Genomic DNA, 18,151 nt, shown 5'->3' with positions numbered 1-18,151 from the left:
AAGCTTTTACTAATTCAAGTTATTTTATTAGTAGCTTTTTCCGAAATAAATATTATATTAATATTTCTAGAGAATTTATAAATAAATTTATAAAAATAAAATTCTTTATTTTTATTATAAAGCTTTTAAAAACTAATAATTATATTATTATTAAAGAGTTATATAAATGAACTAAGAAGCCTAATACCTTATTTTTAAATATTAATATTATTATAAAGAATTATTAGAAAAATATTTATAATTATAATAAGGCTATTTTCGAAAATATTAAGTTCTAAATACTAAACTCGAAAAGAATATTAAATACTATATAGCCTTAATAAATCGATTTATAATAGCTTTAGCTATTTCTATTTTATTTATTTTTATTTTATTTACTTTTATTATTTCTTTATTTCAATTCCTTTTTTAAAGAATTTCAAATTATTTCTTATTTATTTCTATTTAAAATCCCTTACTTTTTATATTTCTTTTAGAAATACTAGAATTATTAAGCTTTTTAATCTAATTCTTTTTATTAGAGATTATATTATTTTTAATAACTAGCTAGTTTAGATTAAAAATAAGCTATTATAGTAGGGAATTTATTTCCTGGATTATATAATTCTATTATATAACCTCCAGATATTATATAGTTTATAGTTTACTTATATTACTTCTTTTTTCTTTTTAGTTCTTAGAAATTAACTAATCTTTACTTTCTAATTTCACTTTTTACTTTTATATATTATAATTCCATACTATAAAAGCCTATTCTACTTTTTATATTACTTTATATTTTATATTTCTATTATATTATAAAGAAATATTAATTTATATTTCTTAAAAAACCTTAAAATTATTTATATTTTTAATAAACTTATAAATAATACTCTTGCCTTAATTAATTTTTATATAAATAAAAATAATTCAAATTAGTATTATTAGCTTTCAGAATTATATTCTTATTTAAAGAAGCTATATTTTAATTCTAATAAGATAAAAAATACTTATTATAACTTTAGTAAGCTTTAAATATATTCTAGTTAAGTATTTTAGGATTTCTATATTTTCTTTTTATAATTATTTATAAAAGATAATATTAGTCTTTAAGATATTAGATATAAACTAAATAAAAGGCTTTTATTAAAACTTTAGAAATTAATATATATATTATAATAATTCTTTTATTAATATTATATTACTAATAATTAATAAATTAAAGCTATATATAAAAAGATCAAAAGTATTAAAAAAATAAAAACTAGTCTAATTAAGTTTATTTCTAGTATTATATTCTTTTATATTTTTAAGAAAAAGCCTAAAAAGCTTATATTTATTATTTTTATTAAATATATATTTCTTATAAAAACTAGAAATCTTTTAGCTATTAAATATTATAATTATAATAAGTTTAATTATTATATTTTTTATTTTTTAATTAGATATAATAAGAAAATTAAAATAGCTTTTTTTAAAATTAAACTAGACTTAGTTTCTATTTTATTAAAATATCTAATTTCTATTTTAGTAAAGTATTTAAAGAATTCAGACTCTAATTCTAATATAAAACCGGAAAATAAATATTTCTAAAAAAAAAAATCTATTTTAAAAACTTATAATATAAATTTAATTTATTTAATAAAAGAAAATAATTTTATAATATTTTATATTATTAATATAAATAAATTAGAAATTAAGTTTTCTTTTTTTATTAATATTAAAGTAAATAATTATACTTTTATTAATATAAAGTTCATTTAATTAATAAAGTAATTTTTAGAAATAGAACTATAATTCTTTTCTTTATTTTATATTATATATAATTTTAATAAAAACTTAGCTGAATTTACTAAAAAGTATTTAGAATTCTTACTTTTAATTAATAAATAAAATATTAAAATACTTATAATTATTTTAAATCTTAAAAATTATAATATTATTTTTAGTAAAAAATAAATTATAGAAAATATAAGTTTATATAATTAAATAATAAACCCAAATCTATATAAATTAATTATATTATTAGTATTTTTTAATAATAACTAGAGAAATAATCTAATAAAAAGTATTAAAAAGATATTAATTAATAAAATACTATTATAAGCTATTTCTAAAAATTTAGTAGTTTTAAATAGTTTTTCTTCTTTTAAATTAATTAAAAAGAACTATATAATATTATAAAAAAGAAGCTTTTATAGCTTAATTAAAATATAATACTTAAATAAAAGCTAAAAAAAACAAAAATAAATCCTTAATAAAAAGCAAATATTAGATTTAGTTATTTTATTTTTATAATATTTAATTATATAATTAAAAAAAAGAAAATATTATTAATTAAATTTCTATTTATAAGTATTAGTATAGCTATTTCTTTAAGAGTTATATATATAATTATAGGATTCGAAATATAAAATATAAGTAATAAGATATAAATAATAGAATATAAAATACGAGATATAGTTATATAATCTCGTATTTTATAAATAACTTAACTAATAACTAGTTTTTATTAGGCTTAGTAGATTTAGGAATTATATATTAATACTATAATATTATAATTCTTACTTTTAAATATTATAATTCTTATTTTTAAATATTATAATTCTTATTTTTAAATATTAATTACTTTATTAATTTTAATATACTAGTATTTTATATATATTACTAGTAAACTAATATTAATTAGTTAATATTTATAAATTAGAAGAAAACCTAGCTAATTAGAAAAGTATTTAGTAGCCTAAAATAAATAATTTATTTCTAGTTAAAAAAAAGAAATTATTATTAATTCCGGAAAAGTATTTAATAGCCTAAGAAAAAGATATTAGCTTCTATTAATAAGCAGTTAGTTATTTAACTATTTATTTATTTATTTAACTTTTATTATTTTTTAAAACTAACTTCTTTTAGTTCTAAAACTACTTTCTTAAAAACTATTTTTTCTATTTATATAATACTCGAATTTATAAAACTCATTTTCTGAAATATATATATCTATATATTCTTAAAGCTCTTTAATTATAACTTCGATTTTACTATTAAATTAAGTCTTTTAAGCTTTAAATTCTCTCGAAATTATAATATTTTATTTCTAAAATTTCTTATTATAAATAAAATATTTATTTTAATATTCTTAATATTTTTATTATTAAACTCTTTTTATAAACTTATTATAAATTATATATATATACTAGAAAGAAACTAAATTTAATTTAATATAAATAATAAAAAAAAGCTAATTAAGAAATAAAAAAATAGAATTAATATTATTAATATTATAAAAATAGATTTTCGGGAATATCTAAATATTAAGTTATATTAATATATCTTATATAGAACTTCTAATAAGAACTTATAGAATCTATTTAAGAATAATTTCAAGAACTTTAATAATATAATTTTTAATTAATATAATTATACTAAATTATAAGTCTTTTAAAAATACCTTTAGTATAATAGTATTTATATTAAATAAAACTATATATATCTTATTATAATATAGTTTTTATTTAATATTATTTAGAAAAAAATATATATATATTTAATATAAAGCTAATATTATTAAAAATAGCCTAATTAAAATAAATTTCTTAAAGAAATCTATTATATTAGTTTATTTTATTTTAAAAGAAACTAAATAAAAGAAAATCAGGTATTTTTAGTTAACTAATTAATTAAATTAAAGTATTTATTTACTTTTTCTAAATTAAAGCTATTTATTACTTTTATTTTTACTATTATTATTAGATTTATTAAATTCGAAAAACCCTTAATTAATATCTATTATTATTATTAGAAAGCTTATTAGAAAAGTAATAAAGATATATTTTTAAATATTTACTAGTATATAGAACTTTTATAAAAAAAATATTAATAAAAGCTTTCTTTATTATATTAAAGAAACTATTATATAATTACTTTTATAATAACTAGCTTTTTTAATATATATATATATAAAAAGACTTATATAAATATTTATAGCTTTTTAAAGGCTCTAATTTCTAATATTAAAACTTAAATAAGTAAAATACTATTATTATAATAATTATAATAGCTTAATATTTCGAAAAGATAATATTTGAATTTATTTAGTTATTAATTAATAACTTATATAAATTATAATATAAATTAGTATTTATTTTATAAAATATCGAATTCTTATATAATAAAATTAATATTTTCTATTAAGATATACTAATATACTAATATATAGTCTCGAATTCTTTTTCTAGTTTTGGCTAGCTTATTAATAAGCTTTAATTATTTATTATTATCTATAAAAAAAGTAATAAATTAATATTAAAATTCTTTTTACTAATTAATAATATTATTTAAAAAAAATAGTTAAGTAATTATTTATTTAAAAATTATTAATATAATTATAATTATAATTATAGTTTTTAAAATAGCTATTTAAATAGTTATAAATCCTGTAATTATAATAATTATTTAAATAAGTTATATTTTATATATAAAAAACCCGAATACTATTTCTGAAAATATATATTAGAAAAATAAAAAGCTAAGAAAACTCGATTTAAATCCCGAAATCTTTATTAATTTAATAAAGAGTTTAATAATAGCTATTTATAGCTAATAGCCGAAATTAAAAGAAAGAAAAATTATAAAAATTATAAAAATAATAATTATTATTATTATTTAAATAATATTATTAAAGCTTTTCTAATATTAATAAATAAAATAAAGAATTAATATTTAGATTTCTATTTTATTTTAATTAAAAGCCTTTTAGTTATTTCTATTATATTAATAACTATAATTAATACTTTTATAAATAATCTTAATTTTCTTTTATATTAATTATTAATATAGCTATTTCTTTGGGAGTTATATATATAGTTACGGGATATAAGTAATAGGATATAAGTAATGAGATATAGGTAATAAGATATAGAATACGGGATATAATTATATAACCTTATATCCTATTAGTAACTCGACTAGTAGACTAGACCCCTTTAGGCTTAGTAGATTTAGGGATTATATATTAATATTATAATACTATAATCCCTACTTCGGAATAATAATAACTTTACTAATTAATATAACTAGTATTTTCATACCTATATAATAGTATTATATATTACTAGTAAACTAATACTAATTAGTTTATATATATAGATTAGAGAAGATTTTAGATTAGTCCTAAAAGTATTTAGTAGCCTAAGACAAATCTAGTCTATTCTATATTAAAAAGGGAAATTACTTATTAATTTTACAAAAGCATTTAGTAGCCTATAAAGAAAATACCTAGCTCTTACTAATTAATAAACGGTTAGCTATTTAATTATCTATCTATTTAATTTCTACTATTCTTTAAAACTAACTTCTTTTGGCTCTAAGATTACCTTTTTGGAAACTATTTCTTTAATTTATATAATACCCGTATTTATAGGAATATCTCTCTGGAATATATATCCTATATATACCCTTAAAGTTCTTTAACTACTACTTTAATTTTACTATTAAATCGAGTTCTTTAAGCTTTAGACCCTCCCGGAATTATAATATTTTACTTCCTAAATTTCTCGTTATAGACGAAAATATTTAAGAGCAAAATATTTATTTTAATATCCTACTAGGTATTTGGGTATCTGGTATCTAAACCAGGTATCTGGTATCTTAATAACCAGGTATTTAGTATCTTAACCAGATATCTAAACTAGGTATCTGGTATCTAAATTAGGTATCTAAACCAGGTATCTGGATACCTTTATTACTAAATCCTTTTTATAAACTTACTATAAACTACCTTATCTTTAAATCCCTCTTGCTATAAACTATATATATATACTAAAGAGAACCTGAACTCGGTTTAGTATAATACTAATAAGAGAAAGGAACTAATTAAGAAATAGGAGAATAGTATTAATCCGGTAACTATAATAAAGGCTAAATTTTAGGAATATATAACTACTAAGATATATTAGTATATTTTATATAGGAAGAATAATAATAATCTATAGGATCTATTCCAGAATAACTTTAAAAACTTTAATACTATAATATATAATCTAATTAACTATATACTTATATAAAATCTTTAAGTCTAATTTCGGTATAGTAGTATCTATATTAAATAGAATTATAGAAACCTTACTATTATATAATTCTTTATTAACCTTACCTAAAAAGAGATAAAGAGTATATAAAATAAAGCTAATATTATTAATAATAATCTAATTAGAATAGATCTTCTTTAAGAACCTATTATATTAGTTTATCTTATTTTAGATAAAACTAGATATAAAAAAACCAGATAATCTCAGTTAAGAAATCAAACTATTTATTTACCTTTTCTAAATTAAGGCTATTTACTACTTCTATTTTTATTACTACTAGTATTATTACCGAATCCGAACTACTATTAATTAGTATCTACTATTTCTACTAGGAAGCTTATTAGGAAAATAGTAAAGATATATTCTAAAATATAAAAATATAATAGAACTAATAGTAGTTTCAATTATAAACTTATTATCTTCCTTAATATCTACTAATATATAGAGCTTCTAAAAGAAACACTAGTAAGAGCTTTTCCTATTATATTAAAGAGACTAGTATAAAACTACTTCTATAATAACTAGTTCTCGAGCCATATATATAAAAAGGCCTATATAAATATTTATAGCTTTTTTAAGGCCCTGGTTTCTATTATTAAAATTTAGATAAATGAAATATTATTACTTTAGTAACTATAATAGTAAAGAAATCTAAAAAGATAATATTTGAGCTTATCTAAATACTAATTAATAACTTATATAAATTATAGTATGGCCTTATTCCTGTTTTATAAAATACCGAATTCCTATATAATAAGATTATTACCTCTTATTAAGGCTTACTAGTATACTAATATATAGTTTCGGACTTTCCTAATAATCTCGGCTAGCTTATTAATAAGCTCTAATTATCTATTACTACTTATAAGAAGAAGTAATAAATTATTACTAAAACCTATTTTACTAATTAATAATACTATTCTTAAAATCCTTTAAACTACTATTTGTTCGGAAATTATTAATATAAACCTAGCTATAACTTCGGAACCTATAATAACTATTCTAAGCCTTATAATTATAATAAGTATATTTTAAAGTTATATTTTATATATAAGAGACCCGAATACCGCTTATAGAAGTATATACCAGAAGAATAAGAGGCCGAGAAGGCTTAATTTAAGAATAGAAACATTTACTAATTTAGATCCCGAAATACCTATAACTTTAATAAATGCTTTAGTAGTATTTATATATAGTATATTACCAAATTCAAAAGAAAAGAGGATAATAAGAATAGTAAGGATAAACTAGTAAGTAATACTTTTAAAGCCTTACTAGTAGAAACAAATAAAGGAAAGAAATATTACTCTAATTCCTATTTTACTTTTATTAAGAGCTTTCTAGCTACTTCTATAGCTCCTGTATAATGGGTATATATAATAGTATATAGACAGGTATTAGATATTATAGATCTAGTTTCCTATTTTAGGTAAAGCTTATAATCGGAATTATATAGGTAATCGGAATTATACGGATTATATAGGATCGTGTTTCCTAGTTAAGTAAAGTGCTTTGCAGGCTTGGCTAAATACTAGGGAATATATAGGGAGATGCTCCTAGCTTTGAAAAGGGGCATTAATTAGTCTTTTATTAGAATTAATTCTTGGAATTAGTTATACTTGTAAGCGTTACTCTATAGCTTATTACCTTAACTATTTATATATTACCCTGCTATTACGTACCTTATATTCTAATTAATTCAACCTTCGGGAAGCAGTTTATTACGAGGTAGTTAAGCTATTAATAGACAAAATATTAATGGCTAGAGTATTAATTAGGAGAAGCGCCTCTGCTACTACTAGAATAACCTAACCGGGTATCCAGGGGAGCGCCTAGTTAAGTACTCTTTATACTACCTAATTAGGAGAAGGAAGTGGAACTCAGATACCTCTAGAACTAGCGGATAGGATAATAATAACGGAGAAATTAGTAGCGGCTCGCTATTATATTACTGAGTTAGAAATAGAGATATAATAGAGAGAAGATCTAGAGAAGCTAGAAGCTCAGATCCGTTATCTTAAAGATATTCGGATACCCGGTATAGAATCCGTTATATCCCTGGTAGTACCCTTGGTTTAGAGGGTTCCAAAAACCCGAGAACTGCCTACTTACCGGGAAAAGAGTATTAAAGAAGCCCAGGACTTCTTCTATTAGGCAGAGTTAAAGTAGTATAAAGATAGCGGGATTATCTGGGCTACTAATATAGTAAAGATTACGTATTATGCTTCCTGTTTTGAGGATATAGCCAGGGATATCTGGAAGTATAGGAAGTAATTAGTAAGTATTAATACTACGGATTAGGAGACCTTTATTGAATTTATAAAGAATTCTATCTTGGATCCGGAAAACCGTAGTAATAATACTTTTATTAAGTTTAAGGATATCAAATAATAGCCAGGCCAGAGTATCTAAAGCTTTATATTTTATTTAGATAGCCTATTAGATAACTTGGGATATACGGATTTACTATAAGAATAGGACGACTTATTTAGTAATTTAAGGCAGGAGATTCGGAACGAGATTAATTATTAAGGGAATACTTTATAAGAAAGAGAGAAGCTTATTTCTATAGCTATAAGAGTTAAGAATAATTTGAACTTGTCTGCTTAACGGGAATATAATAATAAACCGACGGGATAGTAAAAGGAAAAGAATAGGAGAAAAGAGAAGGGAAATAATAAAGGGAAACGGAAGAGAAGTATATCCCTATTACGAGGTTTATAAAACCGGGATAGTAAAGATATAGTAATAGAATCTAATATAATATCCGTATCGGGATCTATAAAACCGGGTATAATTTGCTTTACTTGCTAGAAAAAGGGTTATTATATTACTACTTACCCTAATTAAGGGAAACCGACTTACTATAATTATAATAAGTCTGGCTATAAAATATATAAATACCTAGAACTAAAGAAGCCAGGAAATGGGTATATCCTATAGTAGTTATACTCGTTTATACTATAGAGAATAAGGCCCCTAAAATAAGAATAATAATTAAGGTTACTATTAAGATAATAAAAGATAGGTAAAGGATTAGAGTATTAGTAGACTCGGGTATAGAGGCTAATTATATAAAGAGAAGATTAGCTTTAGATATAGGTATTCTGTTAATATTAAGGGCAACTTCCTTATTCTTACTAGAGGAAAGGAGAATCTATTTATATAGAGATTATATTCTTGGAGTTATTACTAAGGATATATTATAGAACTAAAGAAAGGCTAATATATACTTTATATTATATAATTTCGATCTAAACCATATTAATATAATACTTGGATTCCTATAGTTTTACTAGGTTAATTCCCTGATTTCCTTTAGGGAGGTAATATAGAAATACTAGATTTGATTATAGAAAATTAAAGTTCTAAATACCAGGAAGTTTACTAAAATAGTAAAGTATAAGGTATATATTTTTCTATTAACCGCCTATTCTATAATGGATAGCCAAAGGATTACTACTATTACTACTAATAGAATAGTTATATTTCTCAAGAAATATTAGAACTTTTTCCAAGTATTTTCTATAGAGGCTATAGGTATATTACTTAATTATTATATAATAAAGTATTATATAGATCTGGAACTAGGGTCCTAACTACTATATGGTTCTATATATACTTTATTAGAAAGAGAACTTAAAGTTCTTTGGGAATATCTTAATACTAGTCTAGAGAAAGAATAGATCCGTTATTTTACTAGCCTAGCTAGTACCTTAATTATATTTATTCTAAAAAAAAGAGGCGGCCTATATCTATATATTAATTACCGGAATCTAAATAGAATTACTATTAAGAACCAAATACTATTACTATTTATTAGTAAGATTATAGACAGGCTTTATAAAATAAAGATATATATAAAGCTAGACTTAAAGAATACTTACTATTAGTTATAAATACGGGAAAGTAATAAGTAAAAGATAGTATTCCAAATATATTATAGATATTTTAAGTACTATATTATATCTTTTAGATTATCTAATACTCCGGTAATATTCCAGGTATATATTAATTATATACTAATAGGCCTTATAGATATTATCTATATAGTCTATCTAGATAATATTTTTATTTATTTAGAGAATCCAGAATAGTATATAATAGTAGTCCGATATATATTTAAATAATTATAATAATACTAGCTCTTTATAAACTTGGCAAAATACGAGTTTAATATAGAAAGAATAGAGTTCCTGGGGTTTATAATTAGCCCAGATAATATAGAAATAGAAGCTAGTAGGGTTATAGTTATTAGGGAATAGCCGGCCCCAAAAAATAATATTCGAGAAGTTTAAATATTCCTGGATTTTACTAACTTCTATTAGAGGTTTATTTATAAATACTTTAGGATAATAAAAGAGTTAACTAATTTATTAAAAACTAGTAGAAACTCATAATATTATTTTAGCTAGATAAATAGGGCAGATAAGGCTTTTAAGGAACTATAAATTATATTTATAATAGTACTAATCCTTTATTATTTTAATCTAGCCTTAAAGATTTATATAGAAACGGATACTTTAGGATTTGTAGTTATAAATATAATTTCCTAGCTCTTTAGTAAGGGAGCAGAAGCCAGATAGTACTCTATTACCTTCTATTTAAAGAAGATAACTATAATTAAAAGCAGATATAAGATATATAATTCTAAGCTCTTGGCTATTATTCTAGTATTCTATACCTGGTAATATTACCTAATATATATCCGGTATACTATTATTATTAAAATAGATTATAATAACTTGAAATACTTTATAACTAAGAAAAAACTAAATAGTTAATAGATAAGATAGGCAGAGGAGCTAGCTATCTTTAACTTCGTCTTAGAATACTGGCCGGGATATAGTAATCCTGCTAATAGGCTATTAAGAAGGCCAGACTTTATAATAGATATAGATAAAAACACTTTACTATTTATATTTTATAATAAGCTATAGAATATAGAATAAAGAGCCCTATAGGTAGTAGTAATAGAATACTATACTATTCCTGTAATACTATAATTCAAGGCCTAGAAGAAAGGAGGTAGGCACTTTTTAATTAGTAAGATACTAAGAAATTCCGAAAAGGAAGTCTATTTTAGTAATAGAATAGTACCGGAAATATTATTACTTGAGCCTATTACTAGTATAGCTAGTTATAAATAGTATATACTACGGATTCTAGCTATATGAGTAGCTAGGTCCGAAATAGTATATAAGAAAGGCAAAGAGATATTACTTAAACTACTATTATAGTACTAAAGGCTTGATTTATTAGTATAATACTAGTAGTATAAATAGTTCTTAAAGAAGATCTTTACTAGAGCTATTAAGACTTGAGAACTTAATATATCTGGGTTATTAAGATATTAGAATACTATCTATATACTAAATAAGCCGGCTCTTAAAGAAAAATTACTATAAACTAACTATAATAATCCTATAGATAGGCATTTTGGTACTAGTAAGATACTAGAGATCCTCTAAAGGAAGTACTTCTAATAGAATATAAAAAAGGATATAAAAGACTATATTAAAACTTGCCCTATATATTAATAGACCAAAATAAAGAAATATCTGCTATATAGTATATTTAGTTTATTCCCTCTTTCTTTTAAGCTATAGTAAGAAATTACTATAGACTTTATTATAGGGCTGCCTTCTTCTAGATTTTATAGTAAAGTATATAATTCTATACTTATTATTATTAATAGATATATAAAAATAATATAATATATTCTAATTACTAAGGAAATCTCGGCTCCTGAGTTAGTAGAGCTATTTATATATTATATTATTAAAGACTTTAATATACTTGCGGGTATAATCTCTAATAAAGGATCTGTTTTTATAAATAAGTTCTAGTTAAGTCTATACTTCTATTTAAAGATTTAATAATAGCTAAATATAGTATTTTACTTGTAAACTAATAGATAAATAGAGAATCTAAATTAAATTCTAGAATAGTATTTAAGGTATTATACTAGCTATTAGTAAGATAACTAGATAGTAAAGCTTATTCTTATAGAATTCACATATAATAACTTTATATATTTAATAATAGGAATTTCTCTATTTTATATATTATATGAATTCTATCCTAATATTAAATTATATATTAAAAACAATATTTTAGAAGAAGGAATACTAGTAGTATAAGAAAAAATATAGAGGATTTAAGTAAAACGGGAAGTACTAGAGAAGTAATAGCAAGAAGTAATAAATATATAGAAAAAGTATTATAATAAGAAATATATTAATAAGAAATTTAATATATATAATAAAGTTATACTTTATATAAAGAATATTTAATAGCTATAACCTAGTATAAAGCTAGTAAATAGATATCTTGGCCTTTTTAAAGTTCTAGAAGTTATAGAAATATATAAATAGGTATATTATTTGGAATTATTATTATTATATTAGATTTATAATATTTTCTATATTTTTCTTTTAGAACCATAGTATCTATAAGCTAGTACTATAATAGAACTAGAACCGGTCGAAATCGAGAGTAAAGAAGAATTCGAGATAGAATTTATTATAGCCTATAGGAAAGGCAGAAAAGAAAAGAAGTATCTTATTTATTAGAAGGGCTATTTATTAGTAAATAATATATAGGAACTACTAAGTAATTTAGAGAATATAGCTCAAGAATTATAAGAATACTTAGAAAAGAGTAATATTATAATACTATTAGCTAAATAGAAATATAAAAGATAAATACTTTTATTAGGAAACTATTAAAAACCATATATTTATTCTTGGAAAAACTATACGAAAATTATTAAGAATTCCAAAAATTCTAATTTTTATATCCTATAAATATCCTACTCTTATAATTATTCTTTATTATCTTTATTATTATTCTTATTAGGATTCTTTCGAGAAACAGGTAATAAATTAGCCTATAAAGCTATTAGCTATTAGTAAGAAACGAGGAAGAAATAAGCTTACTTAATACCGAAAAATATTAACTATATTATTAAGAGTACTTTATACTTATACTAAGCTAGTAAGAATTGCTTAATCTATTCCTTGAATTATTAGGGGAATTCGTTAGCCTTAAATAATAGCTTTAATATAAGAAGTATATACTATTTAGTATAGAAAAAGAGTAGTAATAGCCTTTTCCCTTTTAGGTAAAGAATAAGGAAGATACTTATATATATTAATAGCTTAAAGAAGGCGGTTTAATTATATTATATATACTTAAGGAACCTTAGATAATATTAGAATAGAGAATAAATAAAGGAAATTATAATTTATAGGATTATACTTCTTATTCTTGGAATAATAGTAATTATATACCGAGTAATTATTACTCTTAATATAAGTAAGATCGGGAAACTTAGTAATATTCTTGGAATATTAAAAATAGTAAAGGCAAATTAAGGATATAAGAGTATTAGCTAAATAGATAGTAATAGGCTAATAAGTACTAAGAGAAGTATTTATCTTAATAAATAAAGAAGTAGAAGAGGGAATTAGAAGGGAACTTAAATAAAGCTTGAATAAAGCTTTAATAAAGCTTAAAGGAGCTTAAAGGAGCTTAAAGAAGGCTTAAAGAAGAAAGGTAAAAGACGAGGAGAAGCTGGATATGGTATTATAATTAAGGAAAGAAAGGTTAGTTAGTAGGAAAAAAGAGGCCTTTTTATAATATCTTTTTCCCGAATAGTAATTATAAATTTAGAACCGGCTCTATATCAGGAATATCTAGAAAATTCTAAAGAAGGGATTTATAAATAAACCAGAAGATCGGATTAACTTTTCTAAGCTCTTGGGCCTATAGAGTAATAATTTATTCGTAAATAGAGGCTGAGTTAGGATTTATAAACTAATTAGAAGACCGGAAGAGCTTCCTATCTAATAGTATATACTATATCCATATTACCTTTATAAGGGGGAATTACTAGAGGTAATTTGCAGATTAGCTAGGCAGAATTAGTAAACTATATCCTTAAATCTATTACCTAGTATAATAATAGGGTAATTATAGGAAGTCTTTAGAAAGAACTAATAGCCGGAAAAGTTTTAGGGAATTATTTATAAAGCTATTTGTAGTTCTCTCAGGTCTCTTGAGGATAAGAGCCTAGAGAGAGAGTTAATATAATAGATATATATAATAGTATATAGATAGGTATTAGATATTATAGATCTAGTTTCCTATTTTAGGTAAAGCTTATAATTGGAATTATACGAGTAATCGGAATTATATGAATTATATAGGATTATATTTCCTAGTTAAATAAAGTACTTTATAGGCTTAGCTAAGTACTAGGGAATATATAGGAAGATACTTCTAGCTTTAGAAAGGAGTATTAATTAGTCTTTTATTAGAATTAATTCTTGGAATTAGTTATACTTATAAGTATTACTCTATAGCTTATTACCTTAACTATTTATATATTATCCTGCTATTATATATCTCATACCCTGCTTCTACTATTTCTATAACTAATATTCTTATAAATAACCTTATTTCTCTTTCCCTTATATATTAGATAATAGGTAAAAACCATACCTTAGAATCTATTAAATAAATAAAAGATATTTAGATATTTATAATTAATAATATATTAAAATATAATATTTACTACTTTTATAGAGTTATAATTAATACTAGAGCCTCTAGATTCTTAACTACTAGTTCTAACTAATTCCAAGCTTTATAATAGACTAATAATAGTATTAAACTTAATAAAATTACTAAAGGTTAAATTAATATCTAGTTTAGTATTAGATCTATATCTTTTATTAGATCTATAATAATAAGAATACTAATTAGGTAAGTATAATTCTATATTATATCTATAAAAATTCTATTTCTATTTAGCTTAACTAATATAAATAAGCTAGGAGTTTATTTTAATAATTTTACTAATTATCTTATTACTTCTAATAAATGCTTTATATTTATAGTATAATATTTTAAATATTTTTTCCTGTTTTGGAATATTATTCTATAAAGCTTTATTTCCGAATTCTTTATTTATAATCTTTACTTTCTTATAAAGGTTAAATTATAATATTTATATTACTGTTTTAGTTATTTATTTATTAATAAGCTTCGAAATATACTAGAATAAATAGGCTATAATATTAATATAAAAGCTTTTGAGTATCTTATAAAATACTATATTAGAAATTCGAATAATTATTAGAATAATTTAAGTTTAACCTAAGAGATAATATTAGCTTTAACTATTTTATTATTATTAATATTTTCTATATTTCTAATAAGCCTATATTCTATATTATTAATAAAGGTACTAGATATTAAGCCGGCTAATAGTTTTAAAATATTAGTATATTATATACTTGGGATATTCTAAAGTAGTATTAAATTAATACTTATTTAGGCTCTCCTAATTAGATTATAGTAAATACCGGAAAGTAGTTTACTAGTAAGGAGTTTACTTAGCTTGCAAATACTATAGAAACTAAGGTTAAAATCGTTCCTATAGAAGCTTATAGTTCTATTAGAATTATAGAATACTATTATAGCCCGATTTAATATATTTACTTTATTATTATAACTAAAATTAATAGAATTAATAAAGATACTATATTTCAAATAGTTTTTAAGGCTATTAATAATTCTACTAGATTTAATAATATTATCCTAACCCTCTTGGTTTATAGTACTTTACTTCAAATAACCAAATATAATACCCTATTACTAACTATATTATAGTAATTAGTAGTATTTAAGAAAGTAATAATAGAAATTTAGAAGCTTTAAGCTAGATACCAGATTATAAATATCCTAAATACCCGAAATAGTTCTAGTATTACTAATATCTATAAACTTCTCTTAAATTCGGATATTTTTATATAATATAAAGGAAATACCGGTTAATCTAATAGTTAGGATAAGTTATATAAGCTAGTAGCTATTAATAGGGAGAACTATATACTAGCTTTACTATATAGTAATACTACTTTCTACTTAACCTTTATAAAGCCCTTTTATATAGGGGATATTAAGGTTATTACTAATGGCTCCGAACCTGAACCTGTTCCTAAATTCTATAGTAAGGCTAAAGGTAATACAGGTATAATTTCTCCTGTTATTTCTGCTATTTTACTAAAGTATAATAGAGAATACTCTTATAAGAATCCGGATATTATAATATTTCTATAAGATAATAACCTATATAAGAATTCCCGTTAAGTTAAAGTTACTAGCCTTCTAGAAAAAGATATATTTGAAATTATTTCCAGATCTCAGATACTAAAGGAAATATATATATTTTTAACTCCCGGTTCATTAATAAGATTAAGAATAAGAGTATAAAGAGAGAGTTTAAAAAGTCGAGACTAGTTATCTAGGCTTATAATAATAGTAAAAAATATATAGTATTAATATAATTACCTATTATTTAATATATTAGCTAGAGAATTATTCTTAGTATTACTATTATAATAATAGATACTATAGAGCTATATTTATATAATATCTTATAAGTTTATATCTAATTAATAATTTTGCTTAACTGTAATTTTTATATTAACTCACCTTATAAGCTTACTAGAGAGCTAAATCTAAATAATAATTCGGTTCTAAAAATTATAAAACTATTATATAGTATACTAGAAGCTAGAAACTACTAGTTTAAGACTTATTATTTTTATTATATTAATGAGTTTTCTATAGAATAGTTAACTTATAACCCTTGCCTTTTTTATAGCAAGTAATCCTTTAGAATTATTAGTCTTTAAACTAATAATACTTTATTTATTAGAAATAATAATTTTGTAAAAACAGAGTAACTAAAGCTCTAAGAGGCTAAGTTCTTGGCCAAAGAGTATAAATGCCTTACTATTAACTATAATCTCAAGTTTAACGGAGGTATTATCTATATAAATACTACTGGAATTACTCTTATATAGGAATACTAGTATAAAAACCTCCGAATTATTTCTATAAAGAATACTACTATTATAAGTAGTAGGGTACTATTTATTAAGATCTCTTTATTAAGGACTAATATATTATCTAATATATTAGAGAAGTATATATTATATTAGTCTATTAACCAGAAGCTTTATATAACCTATTAATTACTATTTAAGCTATTGAATTTTTGGAAACTAATATAAAGGTATTTAATAAGTATATTTAATAGCAAATTAAGAATACTACTAGAGGACTGAGATTCGTAAAGCTAGTAAAAGAGTCTTTATATTTAATTATTTTTACGGATATTTTATTTATAAATAATAGAGATTTCTCTTTTTAAATCGGATATATTCTAGTTCTAGTAAACGGAACTAGATATACTAATATTATTTACTAGTTCTCTATTAAATATAAGAGAGTTACTAGAAGTATTCTAGTTTCGGAACTTTATAGTATGGCTTATAGCTTTAATATAGGTACTTTAGTCAAATCTATAATTAATAGAGTACTAGAAATGAAACTACTACTAGTAGTTTATACGAATTCGAAATTATTATATAAATACCTTATTAAATTAGGAACTATTTAAGAAAAGTATTTAATAATTAATATAATATGTTTTTACTAGGTATATAAATAATAAGAGATTATAGAAGTTAAATAGATTAAGGGAGAATCGAATCCTGCTAATTCTATAATGAAATTAAAGCCAATAAATGCCTTTAAGTACCTAATTAATATAAATATTATATAATTGAATATAGAAGAATAGGTCGAGTACGGATAGGACAGGAAATGAATATATGAAATAGAAGGATATTATAGGAGGGGAAGTTATATATAAAAGGCTATGGCCTTTGGTATATAACTAAAACCTCGGAAGCGATATAGATATATAAAGTATTTGGGAAATCTGGTACTAGGCGGGATTAGGGAATTTATATATAATCGGAGAGAGATACTGTTTTTCGTGTTTTTAGAAAGTTTCTAGTATTAGTATAGCTATTCCTTTAGGAGTTATATATATAGTTATAGGATATGGGTAATAGGATATAGGTAATAGGATATGGGTAATGAGATATGGGATACGGGATATGGTTATGTGACCTTGTATTCTATTAGTAACTCGACTAGTAGACTAGATCCCTTTAGGCTTAGCAGATTTAGGAATCATATATTAATACTATAATACTGTA

This window comes from Hyaloscypha bicolor (assembly GCF_002865645.1).
Source record: "Hyaloscypha bicolor E unplaced genomic scaffold K444scaffold_165, whole genome shotgun sequence".
Classification (NCBI taxonomy): Eukaryota; Fungi; Ascomycota; class Leotiomycetes; order Helotiales; family Hyaloscyphaceae; genus Hyaloscypha; species Hyaloscypha bicolor.
The sequence above is the reverse complement of the archived record's forward strand: the minus strand, read 5'-3'. Positions refer to the sequence as shown.